The sequence below is a fragment of the Octopus sinensis genome, linkage group LG23, assembly GCF_006345805.1.
Source record: "Octopus sinensis linkage group LG23, ASM634580v1, whole genome shotgun sequence".
Classification (NCBI taxonomy): Eukaryota; Metazoa; Mollusca; class Cephalopoda; order Octopoda; family Octopodidae; genus Octopus; species Octopus sinensis.
The window spans coordinates 17,426,901-17,446,118 of NC_043019.1; the positions used below are offsets into that span (position 1 = coordinate 17,426,901).

Here is a 19,218-nt window from a genome sequence, read left to right on the forward strand (position 1 = left end):
TTTCAGTCATTTGACTGTGGCCATGCTGGAGCACCACCTTTAGTTGAACAAACTGGCCCCAGGACTTATTCTTTGTAAGCCTAGTACTTATTCTATCAGTCTCTTTTGCTAGATGGAAATTGAAAGAAGCCCACCGTATATACATACATATATATATGTATATATATATATATATATATATATATATATATATAAAATTCAAAATTGGACAAGAATGCAAAACATCCAGACAGTTAGGTGATACAAGAAAGGGACAACAATCATCCTGATTGACGATACAAAGAAAACAAGGATGGGTCATTTGGAGTTTTCTTTCCTCAGTCAAGTTCCAGATTATCTTTGCAATTTCAGTTGGTTGTACTCGAGATTACTCCAATCTGGCCAGCCCCAAGGAAAAACTAAGCTAAGAGCATTAGTTTCCTTCGAAGAAAGCAGCGAATGCATAAGAAAACAAGGACGGAAAAAAATGGTGAATGCTACACAAATACAAATAACAGGACATAACAACAGGTGTCTTTCGACTAAGGACGAATTAAATTAAGCTGGTGTGTGTGGAAATAAAGCCTTATGGCAGACGCGTGTTTGTCCCCACCACCACTTGGCAACCGGTGTTGGTGTGTTTACATCCATGTAACTAAGCAGTTTGGCAAAAGGAATCAATAGAATAAGCACCAGGCTTTAAAAATTTTTTTAAAAGTACTGGGGTCAATTCATTTGACTAAAAATTCTTCAAGGCAGTGCCCCAGCATGGGCGCAGTCTAATAACTGAAACAAGTAAAGAAGTAAAAGCATATATATATATCTATCTATCTATCTATTTATCTATCTATCTATCTATATATATATATATATACACACACACACGTACACACACCAGAGTAATCACATAAATGCAAAACAAGGTGGAAAAAATAGTACTCGAATACCAGAGGTAGAGTAATATCCCATTTGTTGGACAGTTTTGTTTAGAATTCTAAACCAAACTGTCCGATGAACAGGAACATGACACTCTGAGTAATAGTTTTTGTGATATTTTTGCTACTTTTTAATAAAGTATATATATATATATATATATTGATAGAAATAGCAAGTCAACAAAAGAATGAAAGTGACCTCGATATTATGTAAATAGAGGAATTTGTTTGTAAATATAATATGTAATAATTATTCGGTGGTGTGGGTTTCCGCCCCGACATCCAAAACTCAGAGTTTTATCGTGGCTACTGAATAATTGTCACATATTATATTTACATATATATATACATATATGTAAACATAATTAAAAAGGGTAATAACATAAGTTATTATTACCAGTGGCCTAGCACAAAAGACGAATTAGTCATTAGACTAATTATATTTCGTATAGAAATATAATAAAGGCTCCCAAATAAGGAAGCAAGTGCTAGAAACACAAAGATGGATAAATTCATCAAAGGAATGAAAATCAAAAACATTTACCATTATAGATGTATTCCAGACTTATCCGTTTCTACCTCTTTCTAGCAAAACATACAGAATGTTTGCCCAGGCAAGGTTCATCAGTGGGTAGCCTTCTAAATCCTAGATGCACAGAGCGTTTTATATATATATATATATATAAATTTTTATATATATATATATAGTAAAATTAACATGAAACCCTAGTCAGTTCAATCTGAAAGGATATTACAGTGAAGACCCTGAAAAAACTAGACTGGTATTATAGTAAAGTTGCAAATGCAACAGTTACTAACCATTGTAGTGGAAACCTAAGTTGGTTAATATTAAGCTTTATTTAAATCGAAACATCATGAAATGCTACTTCATCATATTCCTTATATTTCTTTTTCTTTTATTCTTTTACTTGTTTCAGTCATCTGATTGCAGCCATGCTGGAGCACCGCCTTTAGTCGAGCAAATCGACCCCAGAGCTTATTCTTTGTAAGCCTAGTACTTATTCTATCAGTCTCTTTTGTCAAACTGCTATGTTACGGGGACATAAACACACCAGCATCGGTTATCAAGCGATGTTGGGGGTCAGACACAGACACACAAACATATACACACACATACACATCCATATATATACACACATATACGATGGGCTTCTTCTAGTTTCTGTTTACCAAATCCACTCACAAGGCTTTGGTCGGCCTGAGGCTATAGTAGAAGATACTTGCCCGAGGTGCCACGCAGTGGGACTGAACCTAGAACCATGTGGTTGGTAAGCAAGCTACTTTACCCCACAGACACTCATGCTTATATGCGACATATTTTTTAATATTTTGATCAGACATAGCAATACAAACACATATGTATGTGTTTGTGTGTGTGTCTGATATCTGTACTTATGTAGATCATACATGCATATGCATGACCCAAAGGTCTCGAAATGACTAGAGATTGAGACCTTTGGAAGTATGCTGTGCGTAAGAAGACCCGGTAGGACAAGTGAGACCATAACCAGTGGCCTCTACCTGGGATGTAGCCATTCCACTTATGCATACCTTTCCCTCTTGGGACACAAAACTCTACTAGTAAAGACCTGTTGAGGCAAGTGAAAATCAAAAATCAAAATCGATCAACATCAATGGAAATTGCAGCTGTGATACCAGTGCTGGTGGTACGTAAGAGAACCATCCGAACATGGCTGATGCCAGCGCTGCCCCAACTGGCCTCGTGCGGGTGGCACGTAAAAAGCACCATCCGATCGTGGCCATTTGCCAGCCTTGTCTGGCACCTGTGCCGGTGGCACGTAAAAAGCACCCACTACACTCATGGAGGGGTTGGTGTTGGGAAGGGCATCAAGCTGTAGAAACATTGCCAGATCAGACTGGGCCTGGTGCAGCCTTCTGGCTTCCCAGACCCCAGTTGAACCGTCCAACCCATGCTAGCACGGAAAACGGACGCTAAACGATGATGATGATGACCCATATATGTACTTCCACATTACCCACAGAACCATACAGCTTTGTCAAACTACTCACAAAACGGCACTGTGTTAAACCATACATGTATATGTAGGGCTGTGCATAGATTAATATATTTATCTGCATTTGCGAATGTATACATGTATATGGACACGAGTGTATGTGTGTGTGTGTGTTGTGTGTGTGTGAATCCAGCAAGTATAAGTAGTATAAAAGAGAGTGTGTATGTAAGGTTGCCAATTTGTATGTATACTAGTGTTATGGTTTTATTATTTATAATCTTTCTTCTGTATTTGAGGTTGAACTGAATGCTTTGTCTCCATTGAAACGACCAGAATTGTTTGTTCTGTATTTTGATGAGCACTTAACGTGAGCCCTGACACTCGTCTGTCGATATCAGCCTTGACTTCTCTCTGTTTTCTTAGTATTAGATCATAAGTCAAGTTTGCATTCTTTCTCTCTCCTATTTCATTCAGTCATTCTCTTCTCATTCATTCATTCAGTCTCTCCTCTTTCATTCATTCAGTCTTTCCTCTTTCATTCATTCAGTCTCTCCTCTTTCATTCATTCACTCTCTTCTCTTTCATTCATTCAGTCTCTTCTCTTTCATTCATTCAGTCTCTCCTCTTTTATTCATTCACTCTCTTCTCTTTCATTCATTCAGTCTCTCCTCTTTCATTCATTCAGTCTCTCCTCTTTCATTCATTCACTCTCTTCTCTTTCATTCATTCAGTCTCTCCTCTTTCATTCATTCAGTCTCTCCTCTTTCATTCATTCACTCTCTTCTCTTTCATTCATTCAGTCTCTTCTCTTTGATTCATTCAGTCTCTCCTCTTTTATTCATTCACTCTCTCCTCTTTCATGCATTCACTCTCTCCTATTTCATTCATTCACTCTCTTCTCTTTCATTCAGTCAGTCTCTTCTCTTTCATTCATTCAGTCTCTTCTCTTTCATTCATTCAGTCTCTCCTCTTTCATTCATTCAGTCTCTCCTCTTTCATTCATTCAGTCTCTCCTCTTTCATTCATTCACTCTCTTCTCTTTCATTCATTCACTCTCTCCTCTTTCATTCATTCAGTCTCTCCTCTTTCATTCATTCAGTCTCTCCTCTTTTATTCATTCAGTCTCTTCTCTTTCATTCATTCACTCTCTTCTCTTTCATTCATTCAGTCTCTCTTCTTTCATTCATTCACTCTCTTCTCTTTCATTCATTCAGTCTCTTCTCTTTCATTCATTCACTCTCTCCTCTTTCATTCATTCACTCTCTTCTCTTTCATTCATTCAGTCTCTCCTCTTTCATTCATTCAGTCTCTCCTCTTTCATTCATTCAGTCTCTCCTCTTTCATTCATTCAGTCTCTCCTCTTTCATTCATTCAGTCTCTCCTCTTTTATTCATTCAGTCTCTTCTCTTTCATTCATTCACTCTCTTCTCTTTCATTCATTCAGTCTCTCCTCTTTCATTCATTCAGTCTCTCCTCTTTTATTCATTCAGTCTCTTCTCTTTCATTCATTCACTCTCTCTTTCATTCATTCAGTCTCTCCTCTTTCATTCATTCAGTCTCTCCTCTTTTATTCATTCAGTCTCTCCTCTTTTATTCATTCAGTCTCTCCTCTTTTATTCATTCAGTCTCTCCTCTTTTATTTACACTCTTCTCTTTCATTCATTCAGTCTCCCCTTTTATTCATTCAGTCTCTCTTTATTCATTCAGTCTTCCTCTTTTATTCATTCAGTCTCTCCTCTTTCATTCATTCACTCTTTCTCTTTCATTCATTCAGTCTCTCTCTTTCATTCATTCAGTCTCCTCTTTCATTCATTCACTCTCTTCTCTTTCATTCATTCAGTCTCTCCTCTTTCATTCATTCAGTCCCTCTTCTTTCATTCAGTCTCTCTTCTTTCATTCATTCACTCTTCTCTTTCATTCATTCAGTCTCTCCTCTTTTATTCATTCAGTCTCTCCTCTTTTATTCATTCAGTCTCTCCTCTTTTATTCATTCAGTCTCTCCTCTTTTATTCATTCACTCTCTTCTCTTTCATTCATTCACTCTCTTCTCTTTCATTCATTCAGTCGCTCCTCTTTCATTCATTCAGTCGCTCCTCTTTCATTCATTCAGTCGCTCCTCTTTCATTCATTCAGTCTCTCTTCTTTCATTCATTCACTCACTCTCTTCTCTTTCATTCATTCACTCTCTCCTCTTTCATTCATTCACTCTCTTCTCTTTCATTCATTCACTCTCTTCTCTTTCATTCATTCAGTCTCTCCTCTTTCATTCATTCAATCTCTTCTCTTTCATTCATTCAGTCTCTCCTCTTTTATTCATTCAGTCTCTCCTCTTTCAGTCATTCACTCTCTCCTCTTTCATTCATTCAGTCTCTCCTCTTTCATTCATTCACTCTCTTCTCTTTCATTCATTCAGTCTCTTCTCTTTCATTCATTCAATCTCTTCTCTTTCATTCATTCAGTCTCTCCTCTTTCATTCATTCAGTCTCTCCTCTTTCATTCATTCAGTCTCTCTTTCATTCATTCACTCTCTTCTCTTTCATTCATTCAGTCTCCTCTTTCATTCATTCAGCCTCTTCTTTCATTCATTCATTCACTCACTCTCTTCTCTTTCATTCATTCACTCTCTCCTCTTTCATTCATTCACTCTCTCCTCTTTCATTCATTCACTCTTCTCTTTCATTCATTCAGCCTCTCCTCTTTCATTCATTCAGTCTCTCTTTCATTCATTCAGTCTCTCCTCTTTCATTCATTCAGTCTCTCCTCTTTCATTCATTCAGTCTCTCCTCTTTCATTCATTCAGTCTCTCCTCTTTCATTCATTCACTCTCTTCTCTTTCATTCATTCAGTCTCTCCTCTTTTATTCATTCAGTCTCTCCTCTTTCAGTCATTCACTCTCTTCTCTTTCATTCATTCAGTCTCTCCTCTTTCAGTCATTCACTCTCTTCTCTTTCATTCATTCAGTCTCTCCTCTTTTATTCATTCAGTCTCTCCTCTTTCATTCATTCACTCTCTTCTCTTTCATTCATTCAGTCTCTCCCTTCTCTTTCATTCATTCAGTCTCTCTTCATTATTCATTCAGTCTCTCCTCTTTCATTCATTCAGTCTCTACTCTTTCATTCATTCCTCTCTACTTTTCATTCATTCAGTCTCTCTCTTCATTCATTCAGTCTCTCTTTCATTCATTCACTCTCTTCTCTTTTATTCATTCACTCTCTCTCTTTCATTCATTCACTCTCTTCTTTCTTCATCATTCAGTCCTTCTCTTTCATTCATTCACTCTCTTCTCTTCATTCATTCACTCTCTCTCTTTCATTCATTCACTCTCGTCTCTTTTATTCATTCAGTCTCTCCTCTTTCATTCATTCACTCTCTTCTTTCATTCATTCAGTCTCTTCTCTTTCATTCATTCACTCTCTTCTCTTTCATTCATTCACTCTCTTCTCTTTCATTCATTCACTCTCTTCTCTTTTATTCATTCACTCTCTCCTCTTTCATTCATTCACTCTCTTCTCTTTCATTCATTCAGTCTCTTCTCTTTCATTCATTCACTCTCTTCTCTTTCATTCATTCACTCTCTTCTCTTTCATTCATTCACTCTCTTCTCTTTAATTCATTCAGTCTCTCCTCTTTCATTGATTCACTCTCTACTCTTTCATTCATTCAGTCTCTTCTCTTTCATTCATTCACTCTCTTCTTTCATTCATTCACTCTCTTCTCTTTTATTCATTCACTCTCTTCTCTTTTATTCATTCACTCTCTTCTCTTTCATTCATTCACTCTCTTCTCTTTTATTCATTCACTCTCTCCTCTTTCATTCATTCAATCTCTTCTCTTTCATTCATTCACTCTCTTCTCTTTCATTCATTCACTCTCTTCTCTTTCATTCATTCACTCTCTCCTCTTTCATTCATTCACTCTCTCCTCTTTCATTCATTCACTCTCTCCTCTTTCATTCATTCACTCTGTTCTCTTTTATTCATTCAGTCTCTTCTTTCATTCATTCACTCTCTCTTTCATTCATTCAGTCTCTTCTCTTTCATTCATTCACTCTCTCTTCTTTCATTCATTCACTCTCTTCTCTTTCATTCATTCACTCTTTTCTTTCATTCATTCACTCTTCTTTTATTCATTCACTCTCTTCTCTTTCATTCATTCAGTCTCTCCTCTTTCATTCATTCACTCTCTCCTCTTTCATTCATTCACTCTCTCCTCTTTCATTCATTCACTCTCTTCTCTTTCATTCATTCACTCTCTTCTTTTATTCATTCAGTCTCCTCTTTCATTCATTCACTCTCTTCTCTTTATTCATTCATCTCTCCTCTTTCATTCATTCACTCTCTCTCTTTCATTCATTCACTCTCTCCTCTTTCATTCATTCCGTCTCTTCTTCTTTTCATTCATTCACTTCTCTTTCATCATTCAGTCTCTCCCTTTCATTCATTCACTCTCTTCTTTCATTCATTCAGTCTCTTTTAATTCATTCAGTCTCTCTTCTCAGTCTCTCTTCTTTCATTCATTCAATCTCTCTCTTTCATTCATTCACTCTCTTCTCTTTCATTCATTCACTCTCTCCTCTTTCATTCATTCACTCTCTCCTCTTTCATTCATTCACTCTCTCCTCTTTCATTCTCACTCTTTCTCTTTCATTCATTCACTCTCTTTCATTCATTCACTCTTTTCATTCATTCACTCTCTTTCATTCATTCACTCTCTTTCATTCATTCACTCTCTTCTCTTTCATTCATTCACTCTCTCTCTTTCATTCATTCACTCCTCCTCTTTCATTCATCTCTCTTTCATTCATTCACTCTCTCCTCTTTCATTCATTCACTCTCTTCTCTTTCATTCATTCACTCTCTCTTACATTCATTCAATCTCTCATTCATTCAGTCTCTCTTTCATTCATTCAGTCTCTCTTTCATTCATTCAATCTCTCATTCATTCAGTCTCTCTTTCATTCATTCAGTCTCTCTTCATTCATTCACTCTCTCCTCTTTCATTCATTCACTCTCTCCTCTTTCATTCATTCACTCTCTCCTCTTTCATTCATTCACTCTCTTCTCTTTCATTCATTCACTCTCTCCTCTTTCATTCATTCACTCTCTTCTCTTTTATTCATTCACTCTCTCCTCTTTCATTCATTCACTCTCTTCTCTTTCATTCATTCACTCTCTTCTCTTTCATTCATTCACTCTCTTCTCTTTCATTCATTCACTCTCTCCTTTCATTCATTCACTCTCTCCTCTTTCATTCATTCACTCTCTCCTCTTTCATTCATTCACTCTCTCTTTTATTCATTCAGTCTCTCCTCTTTCATTCATTCACTCTCTCTTTCATTCATTCAGTCTCTTCTCTTTCATTCATTCACTCTCTCTTCTTTCATTCATTCACTCTCTCTCTTCATTCATTCACTCTCTTCTCTTCATTCATTCACTCTCTCTCTTCATTCATTCACTCTCTTCTCTTTCATTCATTCAGTCTCTCTCTTTCATTCATTCACTCTCTCCTCTTTCATTCATTCACTCTCTCCTCTTTCATTCATTCACTCTCTTCTCTTTCATTCATTCACTCTCTTCTTTTATTCATTCAGTCTCTCCTCTTTCATTCATTCACTCTCTTCTCTTTTATTCATTCACTCTCTCCTCTTTCATTCATTCACTCTCTCCTCTTTCATTCATTCACTCTCTCCTCTTTCATTCATTCCGTCTCTCTTCTTTCATTCATTCACTCTCTCTTTCATTCATTCAGTCTCTCCCCTTTCATTCATTCACTCTCTTCTTTCATTCATTCAGTCTCTTTTTAATTCATTCAGTCTCTCATTCCTTCAGTCTCTCTTCTTTCATTCATTCAATCTCTTCTCTTTCATTCATTCACTCTCTTCTCTTTCATTCATTCACTCTCTCCTCTTTCATTCATTCACTCTCTCCTCTTTCATTCATTCACTCTCTCCTCTTTCATTCATTCACTCTTTCCTCTTTCATTCATTCACTCTCTTTCATTCATTCACTCTCTTTCATTCATTCACTCTCTTTCATTCATTCACTCTCTTTCATTCATTCACTCTCTTCTCTTTCATTCATTCACTCTCTTCTCTTTCATTCATTCACTCTCTCCTCTTTCATTCATTCACTCTCTTTCATTCATTCACTCTCTCCTCTTTCATTCATTCACTCTCTTCTCTTTCATTCATTCACTCTCTCTTACATTCATTCAATCTCTCATTCATTCAGTCTCTCTTTCATTCATTCAGTCTCTCTTTCATTCATTCAATCTCTCATTCATTCAGTCTCTCTTTCATTCATTCAGTCTCTCTTTCATTCATTCACTCTCTCCTCTTTCATTCATTCACTCTCTCCTCTTTCATTCATTCACTCTCTCCTCTTTCATTCATTCACTCTCTTCTCTTTCATTCATTCACTCTCTCCTCTTTCATTCATTCACTCTCTTCTCTTTCATTCATTCACTCTCTTCTCTTTTATTCATTCAGTCTCTCCTCTTTCATTCATTCACTCCTCTTTCATTCATTCAGTCTCTCCTCTTTCATTCATTCACTCCTCTTTCATTCATTCACTCTCTTCTGTTTCATTCATTCACTCTCTTCTCTTTCATTCATTCACTCTCTTCTCATTTATTCATTCAGTCTCTCCTCTTTCATTCATTCACTCTCTTCTCTTTTATTCATTCACTCTCTCCTCTTTCATTCATTCACTCTCTCCTCTTTCATTCATTCACTCTCTCCTCTTTCATTCATTCAGTCGCTCCTCTTTCATTCATTCAGTCGCTCCTCTTTCATTCATTCAGTCGCTCCTCTTTCATTCATTCAGTCGCTCCTCTTTCATTCATTCAGTCTCTCTTCTTTCATTCATTCACTCACTCTCCTCTTTCATTCATTCACTCTCTCCTCTTTCATTCATTCACTCTCTCCTCTTTCATTCATTCACTCTCTTCTCTTTCATTCATTCACTCTCTTCTCTTTCATTCATTCAGTCTCTCCTCTTTCATTCATTCAATCTCTTCTCTTTTATTCATTCAGTCTCTTCTCTTTTATTCATTCAGTCTCTCCTCTTTCAGTCATTCACTCTCTTCTCTTTCATTCATTCGGTCTCTCCTCTTTCATTCATTCAGTCTCTCCTCTTTCATTTATTCAGTCTCTCTTTCATTCATTCACTCTCTTCTCTTTCATTCATTCAGTCTCTCCTCTTTCATTCATTCAGCCTCTTCTTTCATTCATTCATTCACTCACTCTCTTCTCTTTCATTCATTCACTCTCTCCTCTTTCATTCATTCACTCTCTTCTCTTTCATTCATTCAGTCTCTCCTCTTTCATTCATTCAGTCTCTCCTCTTTCATTCATTCAGTCTCCCTCTTTCATTCATTCACTCTCTCTCTTTCATTCATTCAGTCTCTCCTCTTTTATTCATTCAGTCTCTTCCTCTTTCAGTCATTCACTCTCTTCTCTTTCATTCATTCAGTCTCTCTCTTTCAGTCATTCACTCTCTTCTCTTTCATTCATTCAGTCTCTCCTCTTTTTTTCATTCAGTCTCTCCTCTTTCATTCATTCACTCTCTTCTCTTTCATTCATTCAGTCTCTCCCTTCTCTTTCATTCATTCAGTCTCTCCCTTCTCTTTCATTCATTCAGTCTCTCCTCTTTCATTCATTCAGTCTCTCCTCTTTCATTAATTCAGTCTCTCCTCTTTCATTAATTCAGTCTCTCCTCTTTCATTCATTCACTCTCTACTCTTTCATTCATTCACTCTCTACTCTTTCATTCATTCAGTCTCTCCTCTTTCATTCATTCAGTCTCTCCTCTTTCATTCATTCACTCTCTTCTCTTTTATTCATTCACTCTCTCCTCTTTCATTCATTCACTCTCTTCTCTTTCATTCATTCAGTCTCTTCTCTTTCATTCATTCACTCTCTTCTCTTTCATTCATTCACTCTCTTCTCTTTCATTCATTCACTCCTCTTCTTTTCATTCATTCACTCTCTCTCTTTCATTCATTCACTCTCTTCTCTTTCATTCATTCACTCTCTTCTCTTTATTCATTCACCTCTCTTCTTTCATTCATTCACTCTCTTCTCTTTCATTCATTCAGTCTCTCTCTCATTCATTCAGTCTATCTCTTTCATTAATTCACTCTCTTCTCTTTCATTCATTCAGTCTCTCGTCTTTCATTCATTCACTCTCTTTCTTCATTCATTCACTCTTTCTTTCATTCATTCAGTCTCTTCTCTTTCATTCATTCACTCTCTTCTTTCATTCATTCACTCTTCTCTTTTATTCATTCACTCTCTTCTCTTCATTCATTCACTCTCTTCTCTTTATTCATTCACTCTCTTCTCTTTCATTCATTCAATCTCTTCTCTTTCATTCATTCACTCTCTTCTCTTTCATTCATTCACTCTCTTCTCTTTCATTCATTCACTCTCTTCTCTTTCATTCATTCACTCTGTTCTCTTTTATTCATTCAGTCTCTCCTCTTTCATTCATTCACTCTCTTCTTTCATTCATTCAGTCTCTTCTCTTTCATTCATTCACTCTCTCTTTCTTTCATTCATTCACTCTCTCTTTCTTTCATTCATTCACTCTCTCTTCTTTCATTCATTCACTCTCTCTTCTTCCATTCATTCACTCTCTTCTCTTTCATTCATTCACTCTCTCCTCTTTCATTCATTCACTCTCTTCTCTTTCATTCATTCACTCTCTTCTCTTTCATTCATTCACTCTCTTCTCTTTCATTCATTCACTCTCTTCTCTTTCATTCATTCACTCTCTTCTCTTTCATTCATTCAGTCTCTCCTCTTTCATTCATTCACTCTCTCCTCTTTCATTCATTCACTCTCTTCTCTTTCATTCATTCACTCTCTTTTATTCATTCACTCTCTCCTCTTTCATTCATTCACTCTCTCCTCTTTCATTCATTCCGTCTCTCTTCTTTCATTCATTCACTCTCTCTTTCATTCATTCACTCTCTTCTCTTTCATTCATTCAGTCTCTCCTCTTTCATTCATTCAGTCTCTCCTCTTTCATTCATTCAGTCTCTCCTCTTTCATTCATTCAGTCTCTCCTCTTTCATTCATTCACTCTCCTCTTTCATTCATTCAGTCTCTTCTCTTTCATTCATTCAGTCTCTTCTCTTTAATTCATTCAGTCTCTCATTCCTTCAGTCTCTCTTCTTTCATTCATTCAATCTCTTCTCTTTCATTCATTCACTCTCTCCTCTTTCATTCATTCACTCTCTTCTCTTTCATTCATTCACTCTCTTCTCTTTTATTCATTCACTCTCTTCTCTTTCATTCATTCAGTCTCTTCTCTTTCATTCATTCACTCTCTTCTCTTTCATTCATTCACTCTCTTCTCTTTAATTCATTCAGTCTCTCCTCTTTCATTCATTCACTCTCTTCTCTTTCATTCATTCAGTCTCTTCTCTTTCATTCATTCACTCTCTTCTCTTTCATTCATTCACTCTCTTCTTTCATTCATTCACTCTCTTCTCTTTTATTCATTCACTCTCTTCTCTTTCATTCATTCACTCTCTTCTCTTTTATTCATTCACTCTCTTCTCTTTCATTCATTCACTCTCTTCTCTTTTATTCATTCACTCTCTTCTCTTTCATTCATTCACTCTCTTCTCTTTCATTCATTCACTCTCTTCTCTTTCATTCATTCACTCTCTTCTCTTTCATTCATTCACTCTGTTCTCTTTTATTCATTCAGTCTCTCCTCTTTCATTCATTCACTCTCTTCTTTCATTCATTCAGTCTCTTCTCTTTCATTCATTCACTCTCTCTTTCTTTCATTCATTCACTCTCTCTTATTTCATTCATTCACTCTCTCTTCTTTCATTCATTCACTCTCTTCTCTTTCATTCATTCACTCTCTCCTCTTTCATTCATTCACTCTCTTCTCTTTCATTCATTCACTCTCTTCTCTTTCATTCATTCACTCTCTTCTCTTTCATTCATTCACTCTCTTCTCTTTCATTCATTCAGTCTCTCCTCTTTCATTCATTCACTCTCTCCTCTTTCATTCATTCACTCTCTCCTCTTTCATTCATTCACTCTCTTCTTTTATTCATTCAGTCTCTCCTCTTTCATTCATTCACTCTCTTATCTTTTATTCATTCACTCTCTCCTCTTTCTTTCATTCACTCTCTCCTCTTTCATTCATTCCGTCTCTCTTCTTTCATTCATTCACTCTCTCTTCATTCATTCACTCTCTTCTCTTTCATTCATTCAGTTCTCTCTTCATTCATTCAGTCTCTCCTCTTTCATTCATTCAGTCTCTCCTCTTTCATTCATCAGTCTCTCCTCTTTCATTCATTCACTCTTTCTCTTTCATTCATTCAGTCTCTCCTCTTTCATTCATTCAGTCTCTCCTCTTTCATTCATTCAGTCTCTTTCTTTCATTCATTCAGTCTCTCATTTTCCTTCAGTCTCTTCTTTCATTCATTCATCTCTTCTCTTTCTTCATTCACTCTCTCCTCTTTCTCATTCACTCTCTCCTCTTTCATTCATTCACTCTTTCCTCTTTCATTCATTCACTCTCTTTCATTCATTCACTCTCTTCTCTTTCATTCATTCACTCTCTCCTCTTTCATTCATTCACTCTCTCCTCTTTCATTCATTCACTCTCTTCTCTTTCATTCATTCACTCTCTTCTCTTTCATTCATTCACTCTCTTCTCTTTCATTCATTCACTCTCCTCTCTTTCATTCATTCACTCTCTCCTCTTTCATTCATTCACTCTCTCCTCTTTCATTCATTCACTCTCTTCTCTTTCATTCACTCTCTTCTCTTTAATTCATTCAGTCTCTCCTCTTTCATTCATTCACTCTCTTCTTTTATTCATTCTCTCTCCTCTTTCATTCATCACTCTCTTCTCTTTCATTCATTCACTCTCTTCTCTTTCATTCATTCAGTCTCTCTTTCATTCATTCACTCCTCTTCATTCATTCACTCTCTCCTCTTTCATTCATTCACTCTCTCCTCTTTCATTCATTCACTCTCTCCTCTTTCATTCATTCACTCTTCTTTCATTCATTCACTCTCTCTCTTTCATTCATTCACTCTCTTCTCTTTCATTCATTCACTCTCTCCTCTTTCATTCATTCAGTCTCCTCTTTCATTCATTCAGTTCTCCTCTTTCATCATCAGTCTCTCCTCTTTCATTCAGTCTCTCCTCTTCATTCATTCACTCTCTTCTCTTTAATTCATTCAGCTCTCTCATTCATTCAGTCTCTCTTCTTTCATTCATTCAATCTCTCTCTTTCATTCATTCACTCTCTCCTCTATCATTCATTCACTCTCTTCTCTTTCATTCATTCACTCTCTTCTCTGTCATTCATTCACTCTCTTCTCTTTCATTCATTCACTCTCTTCTGTTTCATTCATTCACTCTCTTCTCTTTCATTCATTCACTCTCTTCTCTTTCATTCATTCACTCTCTCCTCTTTCATTCATTCACTCTCTCCTCTTTCATTCATTCACTCTCTCATTCATTCAGTCTCTCTTTCATTCATTCACTCTCTTCTCTTTCATTCATTCACTCTCTCCTCTTTCATTCATTCACTCTCTCCTCTTTCATTCATTCACTCTCTCCTCTTTCATTCATTCACTCTCTCCTCTTTCATTCATTCACTCTCTCCTCTTTCATTCATTCACTCTCTCCTCTTTCATTCATTCACTCTCTCCTCTTTCATTCATTCACTCTCTTCTCTTTCATTCATTCAGTCTCACCTCTTTCATTCATTCACTCTCTCCTCTTTCATTCATTCACTCTCTCCTCTTTCATTCATTCACTCTCTCCTCTTTCATTCATTCACTCTCTCCTCTTTCATTCATTCTCTCCTCTTTCATTCATTCACTCTCTCCTCTTTCATTCATTCACTCTCTTCTCTTTCATTCATTCACTCTCTTCTCTTTCATTCATTCACTCTCTTCTCTTTCATTCATTCACTCTCTTCTCTTTCATTCATTCACTCTTATCTCTTTCATTCATTCAGTCTCTCCTCTTTCATTCATTCACTCTCTCCTCTTTCATTCATTCACTCTCTCCTCTTTCATTCATTCACTCTCTCCTCTTTCATTCATTCACTCTCTCCTCTTTCATTCATTCACTCTCTCTTACATTCATTCAATCTCTCATTCATTCAGTCTCTCTTTCATTCATTCACTCTCTCCTCTTTTATTCATTCACTCTCTTCTCTTTCATTCATTCAGTCTCTCCTCTCTTTTATTCATTCAGTCTCTCCTCTTTTATTCATTCAGTCTCTCCTCTTTCAGTCATTCACTCTCTCGTCTTTCATTCATTCACTCTCTCTCTTTCATTCATTCACTCTCTCCTCTTTCATTCATTCAGTCTCTCCTCTTTTATTCATTCGCTCTCTCTCTCTCTCTCTCTTTCTTACTCATTCTGTCTCTCTCATTCTCTCTCTAGTCAGTACCTAATTGAATGACAGGTCTTGTACACACCCACTTGTTTTTCTGTATTGGAATTCTATCTTCAAAACTTCACTGGTAAAGTTACGGTTGACTAACTTTACGTGATGCCTGAGGAGCTGAACTTTATGTTCTATGATGTAATCGGTCACAACTGCATTATATAAATTTCCAGCGAAACACTTGTTGCAAACTCAAATGCCATTTATCTGTTATCCGTTATAAATTATGCGACACCACAGATTCAGGGATGAATGAGATTATCTGTAATTAATTGGAATGGAGAATTACCCAACAACACTATTATGGATTATTCCACTGTCTGCACTGTGTAATAAAATATATGTTTGTGTGTGTGTATATATATATATATATATATATATGTTTTTAAATAAATGTCCAGTTCCTTTGGTTTGTGTCTATGTTTTCGTTTCTCATTGTGTTCGACGTCTTTTTGGTGTCCTGTACTCATATATGCGTGTATATATACATGTAGAGGTAGGTACGTACATATATGTTTATATATATGCATATGTTTTATTTTATTTTATTTATATATATATATATATATAAATATATATATTTATATATAAATATATATATATATATATATATATATAAATAACTACAGAGGTATCAAGCTGTTGGACCAGGTGATGAAGGTTACGGAGAGGGTCATAGCCCAACTAATTAGAGAGAGAGTTAGTTTAGATGAGATGCAGTTTGGGTTTGTGCCAGGGAAAAGTACTACTGATGCTATATTCCTGGTAAGGCAGCTGCAGGAGAAATACCTAGCCAAAGATAAGCCCCTGTACCTGGCTTTTGTTGACATGGAGAAAGCCTTCGACAGGGTTCCCCGATCCCTTATCTGGTGGGCAATGAGAAAACTAGGGATAGATGAATGGTTAGTGAGAGCTGTGCGGGCCATGTATAGGGACGCCGCTAGTAGGGTGAGGGTTGGAAATGAGTACAGTGAAGAATTCCGGGTAGAGGTAGGGGTCCACCAAGGCTAAGTACTCAGCCCCCTCCTATTTATCATAGTCCTCCAGGCAATAACGGAGGAATTCAAGACAGGATGCCCTTGGGAGCTCCTCTATGCTGATGACCTTGCTCTAATTGCTGAGTCACTATCAGAACTGGAGGAGAAGTTTCAGGTGTGGAAACAAGGATTAGAATCGAAGGGCCTCAGAGTCAATCTAGCTAAAACCAAAGTCGTAATCAGTAGGAAGGTAGACAAATCACAAACACCTTCAGGTAGATGGCCCTGCTCGATCTGTAGAAAAGGTGTAGGTAGAAACTCTATAAGATGCACCAAGTGTAAGCTATGGACACATAAGAGATGCAGCAATGTCAAAGGAAGGCTAACTAGGAAGATGGTTTTTGTATGTGGCAGATGCTCAGGAACAATAAACACTGAAAATGCTCTGAGACCAACTTCCGTCACTTTCCAGGGAGAAAAACTAGAAATAGTTGATAGTTTCCATTACCTAGGTGACCAAGTCAGCAGCGGGGGCGGGGTGTGTGCTGAAAGTGTAACTGCTAGAGTAAGAATAGCTTGGGCAAAGTTCAGAGAGCTCTTACCTCTGCTGGTGAAAAAGGCCTCTCGCACAGAGTGAAAGGCAGACTGTATGATGCGTGTGTACGAACAGCCATGCTACATGGCAGTGAAACATGGGCCGTGACTGCTGAGGATATGCGTAAGCTCGCTAGAAATGAAGCCAGTATGCTCCGATGGATGTGTAATGCCGGTACTCACACTCGGCAGAATGTAAGTACCTTGAGAGAAAAGCTGGACCTAAGAAGCATCAGTTGTGGTGTGCAAGAGAGACGTTTGCGCTGGTATGGTCATGTGGCGAGAATGGATGAAGATAGTTGTGTGAAAAAGTGCCACACCCTAGCGGTTGAGGGAACCTGTGGAAGAGGCAGACCCAGGAAAACCTGGGACGAGGTGGTGAAGCACGACCTTCGAACTTTAGGTCTCACTGAGGAAATGACTAGAGACCGAGACCTCTGGAAGTGTGCTGTGCGCGAGAAGACCCGGCAGGACAAGTGAGTCCACAACCTGTGGCCTTCTACATGGGATGGAGCCAGCCTACGTATGCAAACCTTCCCTTCTTGGGACACAAAACTCTACTTGTGAAGACGTGTTGAGGCAAGTGAGGATCAGAATCGAAATCGATCAATGGAAATTGCGGATGTGCTACCAGTGCCGGTGGCATGTCGAAACTCTGCTTGTGAAGACCCATTGAGGCAAGTGAGGATCAGAATCGAAATCGATCAATGGAAATTGCAGATGTGTTACCAGTGCCGGTGGCATGTAAGAGAACTTTCCGTTTCGCGACCGTTGCCAGCACCGCCCCGTTTCGTGTCCGTTGCCAGCCTCGCCTGGCCCTCGTGCCGGTGGCACATAAAAAGCACCATCCGTTCGTGGCCGTTTGCCAGCTCTGTCTGGCACCAGTGCGGGTGGCACGTAAAAAGCACCCACTACACTCACGGAGTGGTTGGCGTTAGGAAGGGCATCCAGCCGTAGAAACACTGCCAGATTTGACTGGGCCTGATGAAGCCTTCTGGCTTCACAGACCCCAGTAGAACCGTCCAACCCATGCTAGCATGGAAAACGGACGCTAAATGATGATGATGATGATATATATGATTAAGATTTAGTTGAATTAGGTACTTAAATTGGGGCACTTTACTAGTTCGGTATAATCTGCACACCCCAACAATATTATTTGAATATTGAATATCATGACTCTGTATAGAGATATTTGTACCCAACATTCCTGCCATGCATGCGGAAAGCACAACCCAGCTAAGTGAAGATATCCGCTGTTGGTAATTCAGACATGTACTTTTTATGAAGATACTTTCTATAGTATTTCTGAAGTGCAGATTCCAAATTCTGTTCACACACACACACACATATATATATATATATATATATATATATATATATATATTTGTTACATGTAATATATGTGTGTGTATATATCATCATCATCATTTAACGTCATATATATACACACACACACACACATATATATACGTATATATATATTACATGTAATCATCATCATTATCATCGTTAAATGTCCGTTTTTCATGCTGGCATGGGTTGGACGGTTCGACCGGGGTCTGGGAAGCCAGGAGGCTGCGCCAGGCTCCAATCTTGATCTGGCAATGTTTCTACGGTTGGATGCCCTTCCTAACGCCAACCACTCTGAGAGTTATATATACATATATATATACATATATATCATCATCATCGTCGTTTAACATCCGTTTTCCATGCTAGCATGGGTTGGATGGTTCGACTGGGGTCTGGGAAGCCAGGAGGCTGTGCCAGGCTCCAATCTTGAGCTGGCAGTGTTTCTACGGTTGGATGCCCTTCCTAATGCCAACCACTCCGTAAGTGTAGTGGGTGCTTTTTACGTGCCACTGACACAGGGGCATGATTGGTTAGTGCTTTTTATGTGTCACTGACATAGACACCAGTCAAGCGGCGCTGGCATCAGCCACGTTTGGATGGTGCATTTTATGTGCCACCAGGGCGGTTATCATAGCTACAATTTCCATTTAATTTTTATTTTGATGTTGATGTTGATGTAATTGACTCAATAGGTCTCCTCAAGCACAGCAGGTTGCCCTACAATCCAAGGTTAGCACAGCAGGCCGTCCTGTGAACCATGAATTCACTTCATTTGTTAGGTTTTCGCAGTCACAGCATATCTCAGAGGTCTTGGTCTTTCATTTCCTCTGTGAGGCCCAACGTTCCACCGGCATGGGTATCACAACTACAATATCCATTTGATTTTTATTTTGATGTTGATGTACTTGACTCAGTAGGTCTCCTCAAGCACAGCAG

General features: G+C 37.9%; 1 protein-coding gene across 9 annotated transcripts in view; it reads left to right on the plus strand.

Moving 5' to 3' along the window:
* Positions 1-19,218, plus strand: part of LOC115223375 (transmembrane and coiled-coil domains protein 2) — a 354,243-nt gene that overhangs the window by 90,169 nt on the left and 244,856 nt on the right. The window lies entirely within an intron of this gene.